We start from the raw sequence: 13,983 nt of genomic DNA, 5'->3' as shown, positions 1-13,983 counted from the left end.
GGTAGGATTGATAGGGTAACATGGCTAATGTGGTATTTCCAGACTTCCAAAAAAGGCATTTGACAAAAGTCACATAATAGGCTAACACGAAAATTTGTAGCCCATGGCATAAAAGGGACAGTGACAGAATGAATATGAATTTGCCTGAGCAGCAGAAACAGGTATGGTGAATGGTTATTTTTCAGGCTGGAGTAGTTTTACAGTGTGGTTTCCAAGGGGTCGGTGTTATGACAAGGCAAATGATGTGTCCCAGGCGGACCACATCCACACAGGAAATTTGATTGCTCTATCATGATGGTTTTACAATTTGTATTTATTACGAGAAGATGTGTGCACTAAGGTCGGAAATAATGATTCCACTAAGACTTAAAAATTAAATCTGAGTATTTATTAACAAAATAAAAGATTTCAAACACATAAATCAGACTACAGATTACTTACTACTATACAAACTCCTAACATTCCTAATATTAACCTGATTCCCAGCTACACATCCCCCTTTAAGGCAACAGAACAAAATAGATTTTAGAATTTTTTTAAAAACAGCAAGTTAACACAGTACCCACTTGACAGTGGAATTTCAAATGGCCTCCCCAACTTCAGTTACTTTACATAGCATACTAATGCACAAATGGCTGGTGGCTTCTTGAAGGCAGGTATGTGAGCGGTGAGTAGGATGCTTAGAGGCTTCCAGGCAATTTAGAGGAATTGAGTGAGTGGGAAAATACATGTCAGATGTAGTATAAAGTGGATAAGTGAAATTATCCACTTCCCTAGGAAAAACAGAATGACACATTATTATTTAAATGGTGTCAGATTGGGAATTGTTGATGTACAAAGGGACCTGGGTGTCCTTGCATACCAATCACTGAAAGCAAGCATGCACGTGCAGCAAGCAGTTGCGAAAGGACTTGAGTAAAGGGGAAAGTATGGATTCCTGCAGCTATACAGGGCCTTGGTGAGACCACACCTGGAGTATTGTGTGCAGATTTGATCTCCTGAGCGGAGAAAGAAAACTTGCCATACAGGCAGTGCAGCGAAGGTTCACCAGACTGATTCCTGGGAATACCGTATGAAAAGACATTGGGTCGAGTGGGCCTGTATTCACACGAGTTTAGAAGAATGAGAGGGGATCTAATTGAAACATGTAAAATTCTGACCGGGCTGGACAGGCTGGATACAGGAATGATGCTTCCTCTGGCTGCAGGATCTAGAACAAGGGGTCTCAATCTTAGGATACAGGATAGGCCATCCAGTACTGAAATGAGGAGAATCCTCTTCATTCAGAGGGTGGTGAATTCTCTCTCACAGGAGGCTGTGAAGGCCAATTCACTGAATATGTTGAAGAAGGAAATAGGTAGATATCTAGACACTAAAGTCATCAAAGGGGCTGGGTAGAGAGCTGGACTATGAAGCTGAGATTGAGGATCAGCCATGATCATATTGAATCGTGGAGGAGGCTCAAAGGGCGAATGAGCGACTCCTGCTTCTATTTTTCTATGCTTTTCCACTCCTGTTAGATCTTACATGGCCCTCTCCTCACATAGCCTTTCATTCTCCTTTAATTTTCCCTTTGATATGTAAATTCAACTGTTTGATATGACTCTGAAACATCAAACTCTGAAAAGGAAGGTAAAAAATAAAATATTTTTCAGGCACATAAATAAAAATTGGAAGGCTGGAATGGAAATTGGACCATTAAGGGATAGATAGGATAATGCCACAGATAAGGATAGAGACAGGGCAGAAAGATTAAATGATTACTCGACCCCTCTGGCTGTATGGCTCACAATGAATGTATGTAGTGAATACTAAATGTATCATTATTGTATTGAAGCACCTGAGAGTGCAACATGATGTAGGTTGATAACTCCAATACCATCTGACTGTCATGATCAGCTTGAAATGATTGTAATATTCATTGATTGTATTGAAGCACCTCGTGATCCATGTGTAAAAGTTGAATCTGATTGCACTTTTTGTGATGGCGATTTAGAAATGTTTTGTAATATCCTTTCAGATATTTTATGAATAAAGTATATTTTTCTAAATAAGTTAAATGATTACTTAATTTCAGTGTTTAACAGGGAGGTAGAACAGATAGATATGATATTGAATGATGATCTAAGTTTTCAGGTAAGTGCAATTAAAATAAGAGAAAAGGGATCGAATCAAACTCAAAGAGGATAAAACCCTGCCCTAGAAGTTTCACACCCACATATTTAAAATAAATCTAGGGAATAGATAGCAGAGGTATGACTGCAGATTTAAAATATTTTTTTGAGGAAAAGGTGTAGTGCTAGAGGACTGGTGGATAGCGAATGTAAATCCTGTTCTTAAAAATGCAGGACAGAATGTGCCTAGGGAATAGTAGATCGGTCAGCTTAATGTTGGTGCTAGAAGAAATAATGTAATCCCTACTAGAGAGAGGAAGAACTTCTAACAAAAAAAACGAATCATTGCGTGGATTTCAAAAGGGAAAATCTTTCTTGACCAAAGTTATGAATTTTTTGGAGGAGTTAACAGAGACAGTAGACAATGGTAATGTAGTAGATGCAAGTTACCTGGATTTTCACAATGCCTTTGACAATGCCTCTTGCAATAGGCTACCGAATAAAGTCAGAAAATATGGAGTCAGGGGAGAAGGGAAGAATGGATTGCTAGCAGGTAGAAAGCAGAGGTTAGTTATTCAGAGTGGCAAAAAGTAAGAAATAGTGTTTGACAAGGATCATTACTGGGCCCACTGCACTGATAATTCGCATTAATGGTTTGAACTTCAGAATCAGAAACACAATTTATAAATGGATGACATGTGTCTTTATATGTGCATGTGTGCATACATGTGTGGGTGGGTGTGCATGTGTGTGTGTGTCCGCACGTGTATATGCATCTGTGTGCGTGTGTCTGTGAGAATAAACAGTCAGTCAGTCAGTCAATACTGGGGAGGGAAAGGCTGAAGAGAAACAAATCAAGCAGGAGGGCTTCTTTATGAAGGAATCAAATTGAAAATAGGGAAGTTAGCTAAATTTATTTCAAACTTTGGTTAGATCATACTCACAGTACTGCATGTGGCTGTGGTCAATTGATTATTAAAAAGGATAGAGGAACTAGGGAGGGTGCAGAGAGGATTTAAAAATTCTGCCATTTCCACCAGCTCCAGCATGATGCCACCACCAAACACATCCTCCCTCCACCCCCCACACCCTGTCGGCATTCCGTAGGGACTGTTCCCTCTGGGACACCTTGGTCCAATCCTCCATCACCCCCAACAGCTCAACCCCCTCCCATTCAACCTTCCCATGCAATCACAGAAGGTGCAATGCCTGCCCCTTTACTTCCCCCCCTCCTTACCGTCCAAGGGCCCAAATACTCCTTTCAAGTGAAGCAGGCTGGGTGACCGCTTTGAGGAACACATTTGGTCTGTCTGCAGGCATGGCCCAGACCTTCCTGTCCCTTGCCATTTCAACACACCATCCCACTCTCATGCCCACATGTCCATTATTGGCCTGCTGCAATGTTCCAGTGAAGCTCAACGCAAAGTTGAGGAATAGCACCTCATCTTCTGATTAGACACTTTACAGACTGCTGGACTTAACATTTAGTTCAATAACTTCAGATCATGAACTCTCTCCTTCATCCTTACTCATTTTTAATCCCCTGTTTTCAAAATATCTAATTTTAAATTTTAATGTATAAACATACATTTTTTCCTGCCCATTATTATTAATTTAAAATGTATTTCCATTCATTGTTTTATCCCCACCTTTTAGCCTATTTTGATCTTTTCTCCCACACCATTCCCGTAAATTGATATGCACTGGTCTGCCAAACATCAGCTCTGCCGGTGATAGAATAATTCCACTTAAAGGTGTCAATCTTGGATGTAACATTGCAATGGGCAGATTTTGCTTGGCCTGTCTATATTTGAGAATTAGGGATTTCACTGTGAAAATCATTCATTCAGCTAGGCCATTAGATCAAGCTAATATCAGGTCATAAAGATTCCAGTTTGATGAGCTGCCTGCCTTTAAAAATGACTCCCCAGGAGGTGCCGGACTTGTACCAATATGGCCAAAATGATCTTATGTGCTCGTGGAGATACTGAGTTGAATCAGGCCATCGTTTTCCACAGTTTCTGTAGTGTCACCTTTCACCATTTCTTCTTGTAGCTGCAAGCATTTGTTTTGCACAAAATGTACCGGATCAATTGACAGACTTGCATTCTCCTGCAAGCGTAATGTTGCAGCCCCTTTGAAATTGACAATTATGTCTAAACATCCTGGATATTTCGATTTTAATTCATGAATTGAGGTGATAGGCGTAGTTTCTGAGTTTGATATGCCTTGTGAGGCATGATTGATTCCATGGATTGTTGCTAGGGTGAGGTCATGGTGTGATGGTAGACGTGGAGGTTCTGGACCTTTAGTCCCCATGATGTAGAACATCTGTGTCACTCAGGAGGATTGACTGTACTTACACTCCAGGACTATGATCCTGCACATGGAATTAGTGAGCATTTGTACGCTGAGTGTTTCACAGCAGTGGGTTTTGCCATGTCTGTGGATATGTGTCTTTTAGAATTAGCGGGGGTAGCATGTTGGCACTTGACCCTGTGTAAATCTTGACCAATAATGAATCGTTACCAACTTTTTTAGGGCAGATAATTTAAATTTTGGCAAATACTTCAGATGGTGAGATGGTATCAATGCTTTCCACAAGATTGACGGTGTGAAATAGGTGCTGTTCACTCTCCATATTGTCGTGTAAACTGTCATTTCTGGTTTGTCAGTCGCTTTGTATATATGTTTCTGGTGGGATACCAGCTGGCCATCCTCATTGCTGAAAAGTATCTGTTACGTGCGGTCTGTTTGGATCAGCGCACGGCTCTTTGTAGCTGCATCAGCCTTTGCTCGTGTGCACAGCATCTGCCAATGGCCCTTTCTGCCACATGCCTTACAGAATCGATGAAAAGCTGGGCATTTCCTTGGTGTATGCAAAAGGCCACTCCTTCCACATGTCCTGCTAGGTTTGAGAGTCCTAGTGAGTGTGTGACCAACTGGGTTGTGCTTTGGACCTGTAAGTTTCATGAAACTGTGAGGATCGCTTCGTAATTACATCCAACTTCTTCAGTCGCTCTTCAATGCGACACCTTTTTGGCTTGTCTAACAGATCTTCCTGGAATCCTTCCATGGGAGTGGATGTGATCACCAACTCAACAATTCTGCCTGCTGGCTCTGCATTTGAAAAATCACAGAACGTACCCTTTTCTCTGCACCTGCTGATGAATTGCTCTATGGATTCTGTAACAAAAACAAAAATAGCTGGAAAAATTCAGCAGATCTGACAGCATCTGCGGAGAGGAATACAGTTGAAGTGTCAAGTCGGTATGATTCTTCATCATAACGAAGAATAGACATGAGGTGAAATATAAGCTGGTTGAGGGGGGTGGGACAGGTGAAGCTGGATAGAGGGCCACTGATAGGTGGAGGCAAAGAAGAGATTGCCAAAGATGTCATAGACAAAAGGACAAAAGGGTGTTGACGGTGGTGATGTTAGCTAAGGAATGTGCTAATGGTGACATTAAGGGTAGAAAGCAAGACGTGGAAGTGACACATGGCCCAAGTGGGTGTGGGGTGGGGGAAGGGATCGAAATTGGCTAAAAGGTGGGGATAAAACAATGGATGGGAATGCATTTAAAATTAATGGAAATAGGTGGTAAAAGAAAAATATATTTAAAAAAATATATTTTAAAATTTACAAATCATTAGAAAAAAGGGGGATCGGAAAGGGGCTGAGGATGGGGGAGAGAGGTCATGCCCTGAAGTTGTTGAACTCAATGTTAAGCCCGGAAGGTTGTAAAGTGCCTAATCGGAAGATGAGGTGCTGTTCCACCAGTTTGCGTTGAGCTTCACTAGAACATTGCAGCAGGCCAAGGACGGATATGTGGGCATGGATTCTGTAGGCTGTTGTCAAAATGACATGAACTCTAATTGATGAAGACAGAAGTTGAACCTGATTCTGCACCAGTCGACCAATATCTTTCGGGGATCCTTTAGCTCTTCTGCTGTTGATCCTGACGTGTTCAGCCTGTGCAGACCGACAATGACGTTATCTTGCCCCCTCATATTCTGTGAACCACATACTGCTCAAAAGGGAATTGGATAAATAATAAAAGAAAAATGAAAAAAGGTCATTTCAGGAGCCGATTTGGCATTGGGATTTAAAAGCCTAAAGTCATTTTAGAAGCAGCTCGCTGCTGCAATGGGGGAATCATTTGTTTCTGGGTGAATGAATTTAAAAAGCGTCTCTTCCTCAAATTCTGTTCTGATGAAGAGTCATACGGATTAGAAAGGTTAACTGTATTCCTCTCCGCAGATACAGTCAGACCAGCTGAGTTTTTCCAGGTATTTTTGTTTTTGTTTCGGATTTCCAGCGTCCGCAGATTTTTGCTTTTGGATTTAACAAGCGCCTCTTCCTCAAAACCGTTTCTCTTGCTTATGCCCCCCTCTGCTGGCGGATGAACGTTAGTACACAAGCAGAGAGGAAATCATGATAAATGCATTGAGTGCAGAGCGCCCTCAAATGCAAACATTAAAATAAAAGAAAAACACTGCGGGTGTTGACGATCTTGGATCAGGAAACTTTAACACTGTTTGCTTCTCCACATACATGCCTACTACCCACTGTGTGTGTTAATTTTTCGAGTACTTTGTAGTATATTCAATAGCGGTCTCTGTTGGTTAACAAATATGTTACAGAAAATTCTGACACTAATTAGTTAATCAGGGGAGAGCGCGAACGCAGTCTCCCCGCTACCACAAATTTTACAGTGGAGAATCCTGCATTTGGGGACATCGAAGGTGTCAGCACACTCCAAGTGCAATGGGCTGACCTCGTCCTGGGAGAACCACCTCTTTTTTGGACAAATATACTTTAATCGTAAAATATCTGGAAGAACGTTACAAAGCATTTCTAAATCGCCATCACAAAAAGTGCAATCAAATTCAACTTTTAGACATGGATCACGAGCTGCTTCAGTACAATCAATTAAGATTACAGTCATTTCAATATGGTCATTACCGACAGTCAGACAGTGCAATGGTATTGGAGTTATCAACATACATCCTGTTGTACTCTGAGCTGCTTCAATACAATTATGATAACTTTAGTATTCACTGCATACGTTCAATGTGAGCCGTACAGCACGAGGGGTCTATAAAATTCCCAGTCTCTCGGTTCACTCTGACAGAAAGGTCTTCGACAGTGACCTTTCCCCATTGGGCCTTTGCGGCGGCTGCTCCAAGCTTTAGTGTGTCTCTCAGCTCATAGTCCTGGACCTTGGAATGTGCCAGTCTGCAACACTCAGTCGGGGACAACTCTTTGCACTGGAAGACCAACAGGCTTCGTGCAGACCAAAGAGCGTCTTTCACCGAGTTGATGATTCTCCAGCTGCAGTTGGTGTTTGTCTCGGTCTGTGTCCCTGGGAATAGCCCATAGAGCACAGAGTCCTGTGTCACAGCACTGCTCGGGATGAACCTCAACCACTGCACCTCTCTCCAGACCTTCTTTGCAAAGGCACAATCCACAAGGAGGTGAACAACGGTCTCTTCCCCCCCAACAGCCACCTCGAGGGCAAGGTGCAGAGCGGGTGAGACTCCTGGCGTGTAGGAAGGATCTCACAGGGAGGCATCTTGGGGCTTGTTGGAAAGGTCTGGCAATGAGGCATTCTGCCAAATGACTTTGACAGTTTGCTCAGGGAACAATCCGACAGGATCCACCATCTCCTTTTCCCGCAGGGCCTCTAAAACATTATGTGCCGACCACTGCCTGATGGACTTGTGGTCAAAGGTGTTTCGCTGCGTAAATAATTCCACGAGGGACAGGTGGTATGGCACGGTCCAACTACTTGGAGCATTCCGCGGCAGCGTGGCCAGACCCATCCTTTGCAACACTGGGGACCGGTAGAACCTCAGCACGTAGTGATACTTGGTGTTTGCGTACCAAGGGTCTACGCACAGCTTGATGCAGCCGCACACCAGGATCAGGATGAGGGCAAGGTTGGGCACGTTTTATCCCCCTTATCTAGAGGCTTGTACATCGCATCCCTGCAGACACGATCCATTTTCGACCTGCAGATAAAGCGAAAGATGGTTAGGGTGATCGCCATCGCGCAGGAGTCCGGAATGGGCCAGACCTGCGCCACGTGCAGCAACAGCGAGTGTGTCTCACACCTGATGACCAAGTTCTTACCCGCAATGGAGAGGGGGCGTCGCTCCCACATGCCCAGTTTTCTTTCCACCATCGACACTCGCTCCTTCCAGTTTCTAACAGATGCCCCGGTCCCTCCGAACCATATCCCCAGCACCTTCAGGCCATCTGACCTGATAGTGAAGGGGACAAAGGATCAGTCAGCCCAATTCCCAAAGACAATGGCCTCGCTCTTCCCATGATTTACCTTGGCTCCCGAGGCCAGTTCAAACTGGTCGCAGATGTTTATCGGTCTGCGCAGGTAGAGCGGACCCGAGCAGAAGACGGTGACATCGTCCATGTACAGGGAAGCTTTGAACTGAGTGCCTCCACTGCCTGGGATCGTCACTCCTCTTATGCCCAGACCGTTCCAGGTGGACTCAGCAAAGGGTGCTATGCAACACACAAACAGGACAGGGGAGAGAAGGCAGCCCTGCCTGACTCCAGATTTAATTGGAAAGCTTTCTGATTCCCACCCATTGATTTGAGACTGCGCTACTGATGTTAGTGTAGAGCAGTTGGATCTAGTTGTAAATTCCCTCCCCAAACCTCATTTTGGAGAGCATATCCACCATGTAGGTGTGCGATATTCTGTCAAAGGCCGTCTCCTGATCCAGGCTGATGAGGCAGGTATCCACACCCCTGTCCTGCACATAGGTAATCGTATCACTGAGCAGCGCAAGGCTGTCAGAGGTCTTCCTGCCGTGCACAGCACAGGACTGGTCAGGGTGAATCACCAACTCCAGAGCAGACTTGACCCAATTGGCGATGACCTTGGATAGAATCTTATAGTCCACATTCAACAGTGAGATGAGTCGCCAACTTATAATGTCCTCCCTTTCCCCCTTGTGCTTGTAGATGAGGGTGATGATGCCTTTCCTCGTGGATCCTCACATGCTTCCGGCCAGGAGCATACTCTCATATACTTTTAGTAGGTCTGGGCCGATCCAGTCCCATAAAGCCAAATACAACTCAGCCGATAATCCGTCACTTCCGGGAGTCTTACTCTTCTCGAAGGACTCAAGGGCCTTAGTCAGTTCATCAGGCATTAGCGGTTTCTCCAGACTCTCCCACTTGGAGCACCATTCAGAAATTGGTGGTTGGGGTAAGGTTGATGAGGAGGTTTTTGGAGTCGCAAAAATTTTGTTTATTTTAAAAGCCAAATAAAGCTCTGAAGAGGTATCACAGGGACTCGAAACATTAACTCTGTCTGTCTCTCCACAGATTCTTCCAGGCTTGCTGAGATTTTCCAGCATTTTCTGTTGTTCTTGATGTAGTTTGTTGTCTCCAGTAGAGGCTATTAAAGCCATGGGGAGGATCTGAGGAGATTATTAGGAAGGTCCAATATTAGGGTTTATGTGGGGGTTATTGGCGTTCAGGATAATGTTCGTGGTGACACAGGGATGATTGTTGGGGTTCTGGAATATGTTAGTGGGGACAGGGGTGTTTTTGGGGTTCAGGGTAATGTTATTGGGGACGGGGGTTATTGGGGTTCAGAATAATGTTAGTGCGGACGGCGTGGGGGTGTTATTGGGGTTCAGGATAATGTTAGTGGGGACGGCGTGGTGGGGGGTGTTATTGGGTTTCAGGATAATGTTAGTTGGGACGGGGGGTTATAGGGGTTCAGGGTAACGATAGTGGGAACGGGGGTTATTGAGGTTGAGATTAATGTTATTGGGGGCAGGGGTTATTGGGGTTCAGGATAATGTTATTTAGGGCACCGGGGATAATTGGGGTTCAGGATAATGTTAATGGGGACACGGCAGGGAGTTTATTGGCAGTCACGGTGTGGTTGTGGGGGTGATGGGGTGTGAGGCAGACTCGCTCAAACTCACTGAGGGAATACTGCCTGCAGTATGGATATTCTCCATTTGGTGGCGCCACTCCCTCACCTCTCAGGCTGACTCCTCATCTGCTCTCTCCAAAATTCAGGCACCCTCACGGCAAAACAGTCCCGGCCTGTTCCCAAGGCATTGTCAACGCTTCACTCAGTTTGTTTCCTTCAATATTTTTTTTCAAAAAGAGAAAGTTTTTTTCTCCCTTCCTTTCTGGTCCCACCCCTCTGTGCCGCCCAAATTTCTCTTTGAATTGCTGGGTGGCCCCTGGGGTTAACCCCCACTGGTTTTGAGGTTAGGTTGGAGAAGCTAGGCTTGTTCTCCCTGGAGCGAAGTTGGGTCTAATAGAGGTGGACAAGATTATGACAGGTTTAGATAAGATAGGCAAAGGAAGGCCGCTGCCATTAGCTCCCATATACAAGGACTAGTGTCTGTAAGTGTGGCGGGAAGCAGAGACAGAGATTCCGTTTGAATGAGGATCTGACAGGCCACTCGCTTTGTTCCCCTGTAGACTAGTGAGGACGGGGATGATGTGTAACAGGGACTTGGCAAGAGATGGGATATAAGCGGTAGAGTTACAGATGAACTGAAGTTTATGTTGGGCGGTGGGCGGGTTACTGGCGATGAGAACATTGGAATAGTCAGGACTGGAGTCAGAGTGATGGCTGAGTTTGTCAGTCGGGCTGAAGCCTGGGCAAAGCTGGACAATGTTACAGGAATGGAGTTTTTGTGATCATGGGTTCAGCAGTTCATTTCCGGGTTGTTTAAGAAGGGAGTGAGGCAAAATTACAGGCCGATTAGCCTGACCTCGGTCATTGGTAAGATTTTAGAGTCCATTATTAAGGATGAGATTTCAGAATACTTGGAAGTGCATGGTAAAATAGGGCAAAGTCAGCATGGTTTCATCAAGGGGAGGTCATGCCTGACAAATCTGTTAGAATTCTTTGAGGAGGGAACGAGTAGGTTAGACAAAGGAGAGCCAATGGATGTTATCTACTTGGACTTCCAGAAGGCCTTTGACAAGGTGCTGCACAGGAGGCTGCTCAGTAAGATAAGAGCCCATGGTGTTAGAGGAAAGGTACTAGCATGGATAGAAGATTGGCTTCCTGCCAGGAGGCAGAGGGGGGAGAGAAGCGGGTCCTTCTCAGGATGGCGGCTGGTAACTAGTGGAGTTCAGCAGTGGTCAGTGTTGGGACCACAGCTTTTACTTAATACATTAATGATCTAGATGAAGGAACTGAGGGCATCCTGGCTACGTTTGCATATGATACAAAGGTAGGTGGAGGTACAGGTAGTATTGAGGAGGCGAGGAGGCTGCAGAAGGATTTGGACAGGTTAGGAGAATGGGCTAAGAAGTGGCAGATGGAATATAACGTGGGGAAATGTGAGGACATGCACTTTGGTAGGAAGAATAGAGGCATAGACTATTTTCTAAATGGGGAGAGAATTCAGAAATCTGGAATGCAAAGGGACTTGGGAGTCCTAGCCCAGGATTCTCTTAAGGTTAACTTGCATGTTAAGTTGGTAGTTAGGAAGGCAAATGCAATGTTGGCATTTGTTTCGAGATGACTAAAATATAAAAGCTGGGATGTGCTGCTGAGGCTTTAAATGTGGTCAGACCACATTTAGAATATTGTGAGCAATTTTGGGCCCCGTATCTCAGGAAGGATGTTCTGGCACTGGAGAGGGTCCAGAGGAGGTTCACGAGAACGATCCCAGGAATGAAAGACTTAACAAATGAGGAACGTTTGAGGAGTCTGGGTCTGTATTTGATGGAGTTTAGAAGGATGAGGGGGGATCTGATTGAAGCTTACAGAATACTGAAAGGTGTGGATAGAGTGTACGTGGGGAAGATGTTTCCATTAGTAGGAGAGACTAGAATCCGAGGACACAGCCTCATAGTAAAGGGAAGACCTTTTAGAACAGAGATGAGGAGAAACTTATTTAGCCAGAGAGTGGTGAATCTATGCAATTCATTGCCACAGATGGCTGTGGAGGCAGGTCGTTGAGTGTATTTAAGACTGAGATAGATAGGTTCTTGATTGGTAAGGGGATCAAAGGTTACGGGGAGAAGGCGGGAGAATGGTGTTGGGAAACTTATCAGCCATGATTGAATGATGGAGCAACTCGATGGGCCGAATGGCCTAATTTCTGCTCCTATGTCTTATGGTCTTATGGTCTTATGGATATGCGCTCTTATTAACTAGGCTAACATCGTGCAAATTAATAATGTTGTCTTACCTCTTCGTTCATTATCTCCCATTGAATCAGTGTCAAAACTTGTACAAAATCCAAAAGTGCCGTATCCTCAAAAGCATTTCACTTGCGTGAAAACAGGTTTTGTAACTTATGACATAAAGAAACATCTTCACTTAGAAACATATACTTACGCAAAGACGTGTGGCAGGTCGGGAGATAGGAAAGAATATAAAGAACAGCAAAGAATGACAAAAAGATTAATAAGGAGGGAAAATTAGAGTATGTGGGAAAGCTAGCTAGTAATATAAAGACAGATAGTTTGAATTTCTATATATATTTAAATAAAAGTGTTAACAGAGTGAGTGCTGGTCCTGTAGAGAATGAGTCTGGGGAATTGATAATGGAAAGTAGGGAGATGGCACTGAATTAAACAGGTATTTTGCTTCAGTATTCACTATACAGGAGACAAGTAAAATCCTGGAAATAGCTGTAAATCAGGAAATGGAAGGGAGGGAGGGACTTGGGAAAATTACAATCGCCAGGGAAGTGGTATTGAGCAAATTGTTGGGGCTGCGGGCTGACAAATCCCCAGGTCCAGATGAACTTCAGTCTGACCTTGAAGGAAGTGGCTAGTGAGATAGTTGATGCACTGGTTTTAATTTTCCAAAATTCTCTAGATTCGTGGAAGGTTCCAGTAGATTGGGAAATAGTAAATATAACTCCTGTATTCAGGATAAAGCAGGGAACCATAGGCCAGTTAGCCTAGCATCTGTCATGGGGGAAATGTTACAAGCTATCACTAAAGATGTTATAGCAGGGCACTTTGAAAAATTCAAGGCAATCAGACAGAGTCAACATGGTTTTGCAAAAGGGAAATCATGTTTATCCAATTTATTGGAGTTTTTTGAAGGAGTCACATGTGCCGTGGATAAAGGGGAACCGGTGGATGTACTGTACTTAGATTCTAGAAGGCATTTGATAAAGTGCCACATCGAAGGTTATGCAAGAAAATAAAAGCTCATGGTGTAGGGTGTAACATACTGGCAAGAATAGAAGATTGGCCAGCTAACAGGAATCAGAGAGTTTTCATAAATGGGCCTTTTTTTGCTTGGCAGGATGTGATGAGTGGTGTGCCACAGAGATCAGTACTGGGGCCTCAATTTATATAAATGACTTGGATGAAGGGACCAAAGGAATGGATGGTAAATTTGCTAATGACACAAAGATAGGCAGGAAAGTAAATTGTGAAGAGGATGTAATGAGGCTACAAAGTAACATAGATAGGTTAAGTGGGCAAAGATCTGGCAAATGGAGTATGGTGTGGGCAAATGTGAAATTATTCATTTTGGCAGGAAGAATAAAAAAAGCTTATTATCAAAATGGTGAGAGATTGCAGAGCTCTGAGCTTCAGAGGGATCTGGGCGTCCTAGTGCATGGATCACAAAAGGTTAGTATGCAGTTACAGCAGTTAATTAGGAAAGCTAATAGAATGTTATCATTTATTGTGAGGGTAAATGATTACAAAAGTAGGGAGGTTATGCTTCAGTTTTACAGAGCATTGGTTAGACCATATCTGGAGTATTGTGCACGGTGCTGGTCTCCTTATTTAACGAATGTTGTAAAAGCATTTCAGAGAAGATTTACTAGACTAATGTCAGGAATGGGAGGGCTGTCTTATGAGGAAAGGCCGGAGAGGTTAGGC

The sequence above is a fragment of the Cetorhinus maximus genome, chromosome 21, assembly GCF_964194155.1.
Source record: "Cetorhinus maximus chromosome 21, sCetMax3.hap1.1, whole genome shotgun sequence".
Taxonomy (NCBI): Eukaryota; Metazoa; Chordata; class Chondrichthyes; order Lamniformes; family Cetorhinidae; genus Cetorhinus; species Cetorhinus maximus.
This window is presented reverse-complemented; position numbering follows the sequence as displayed.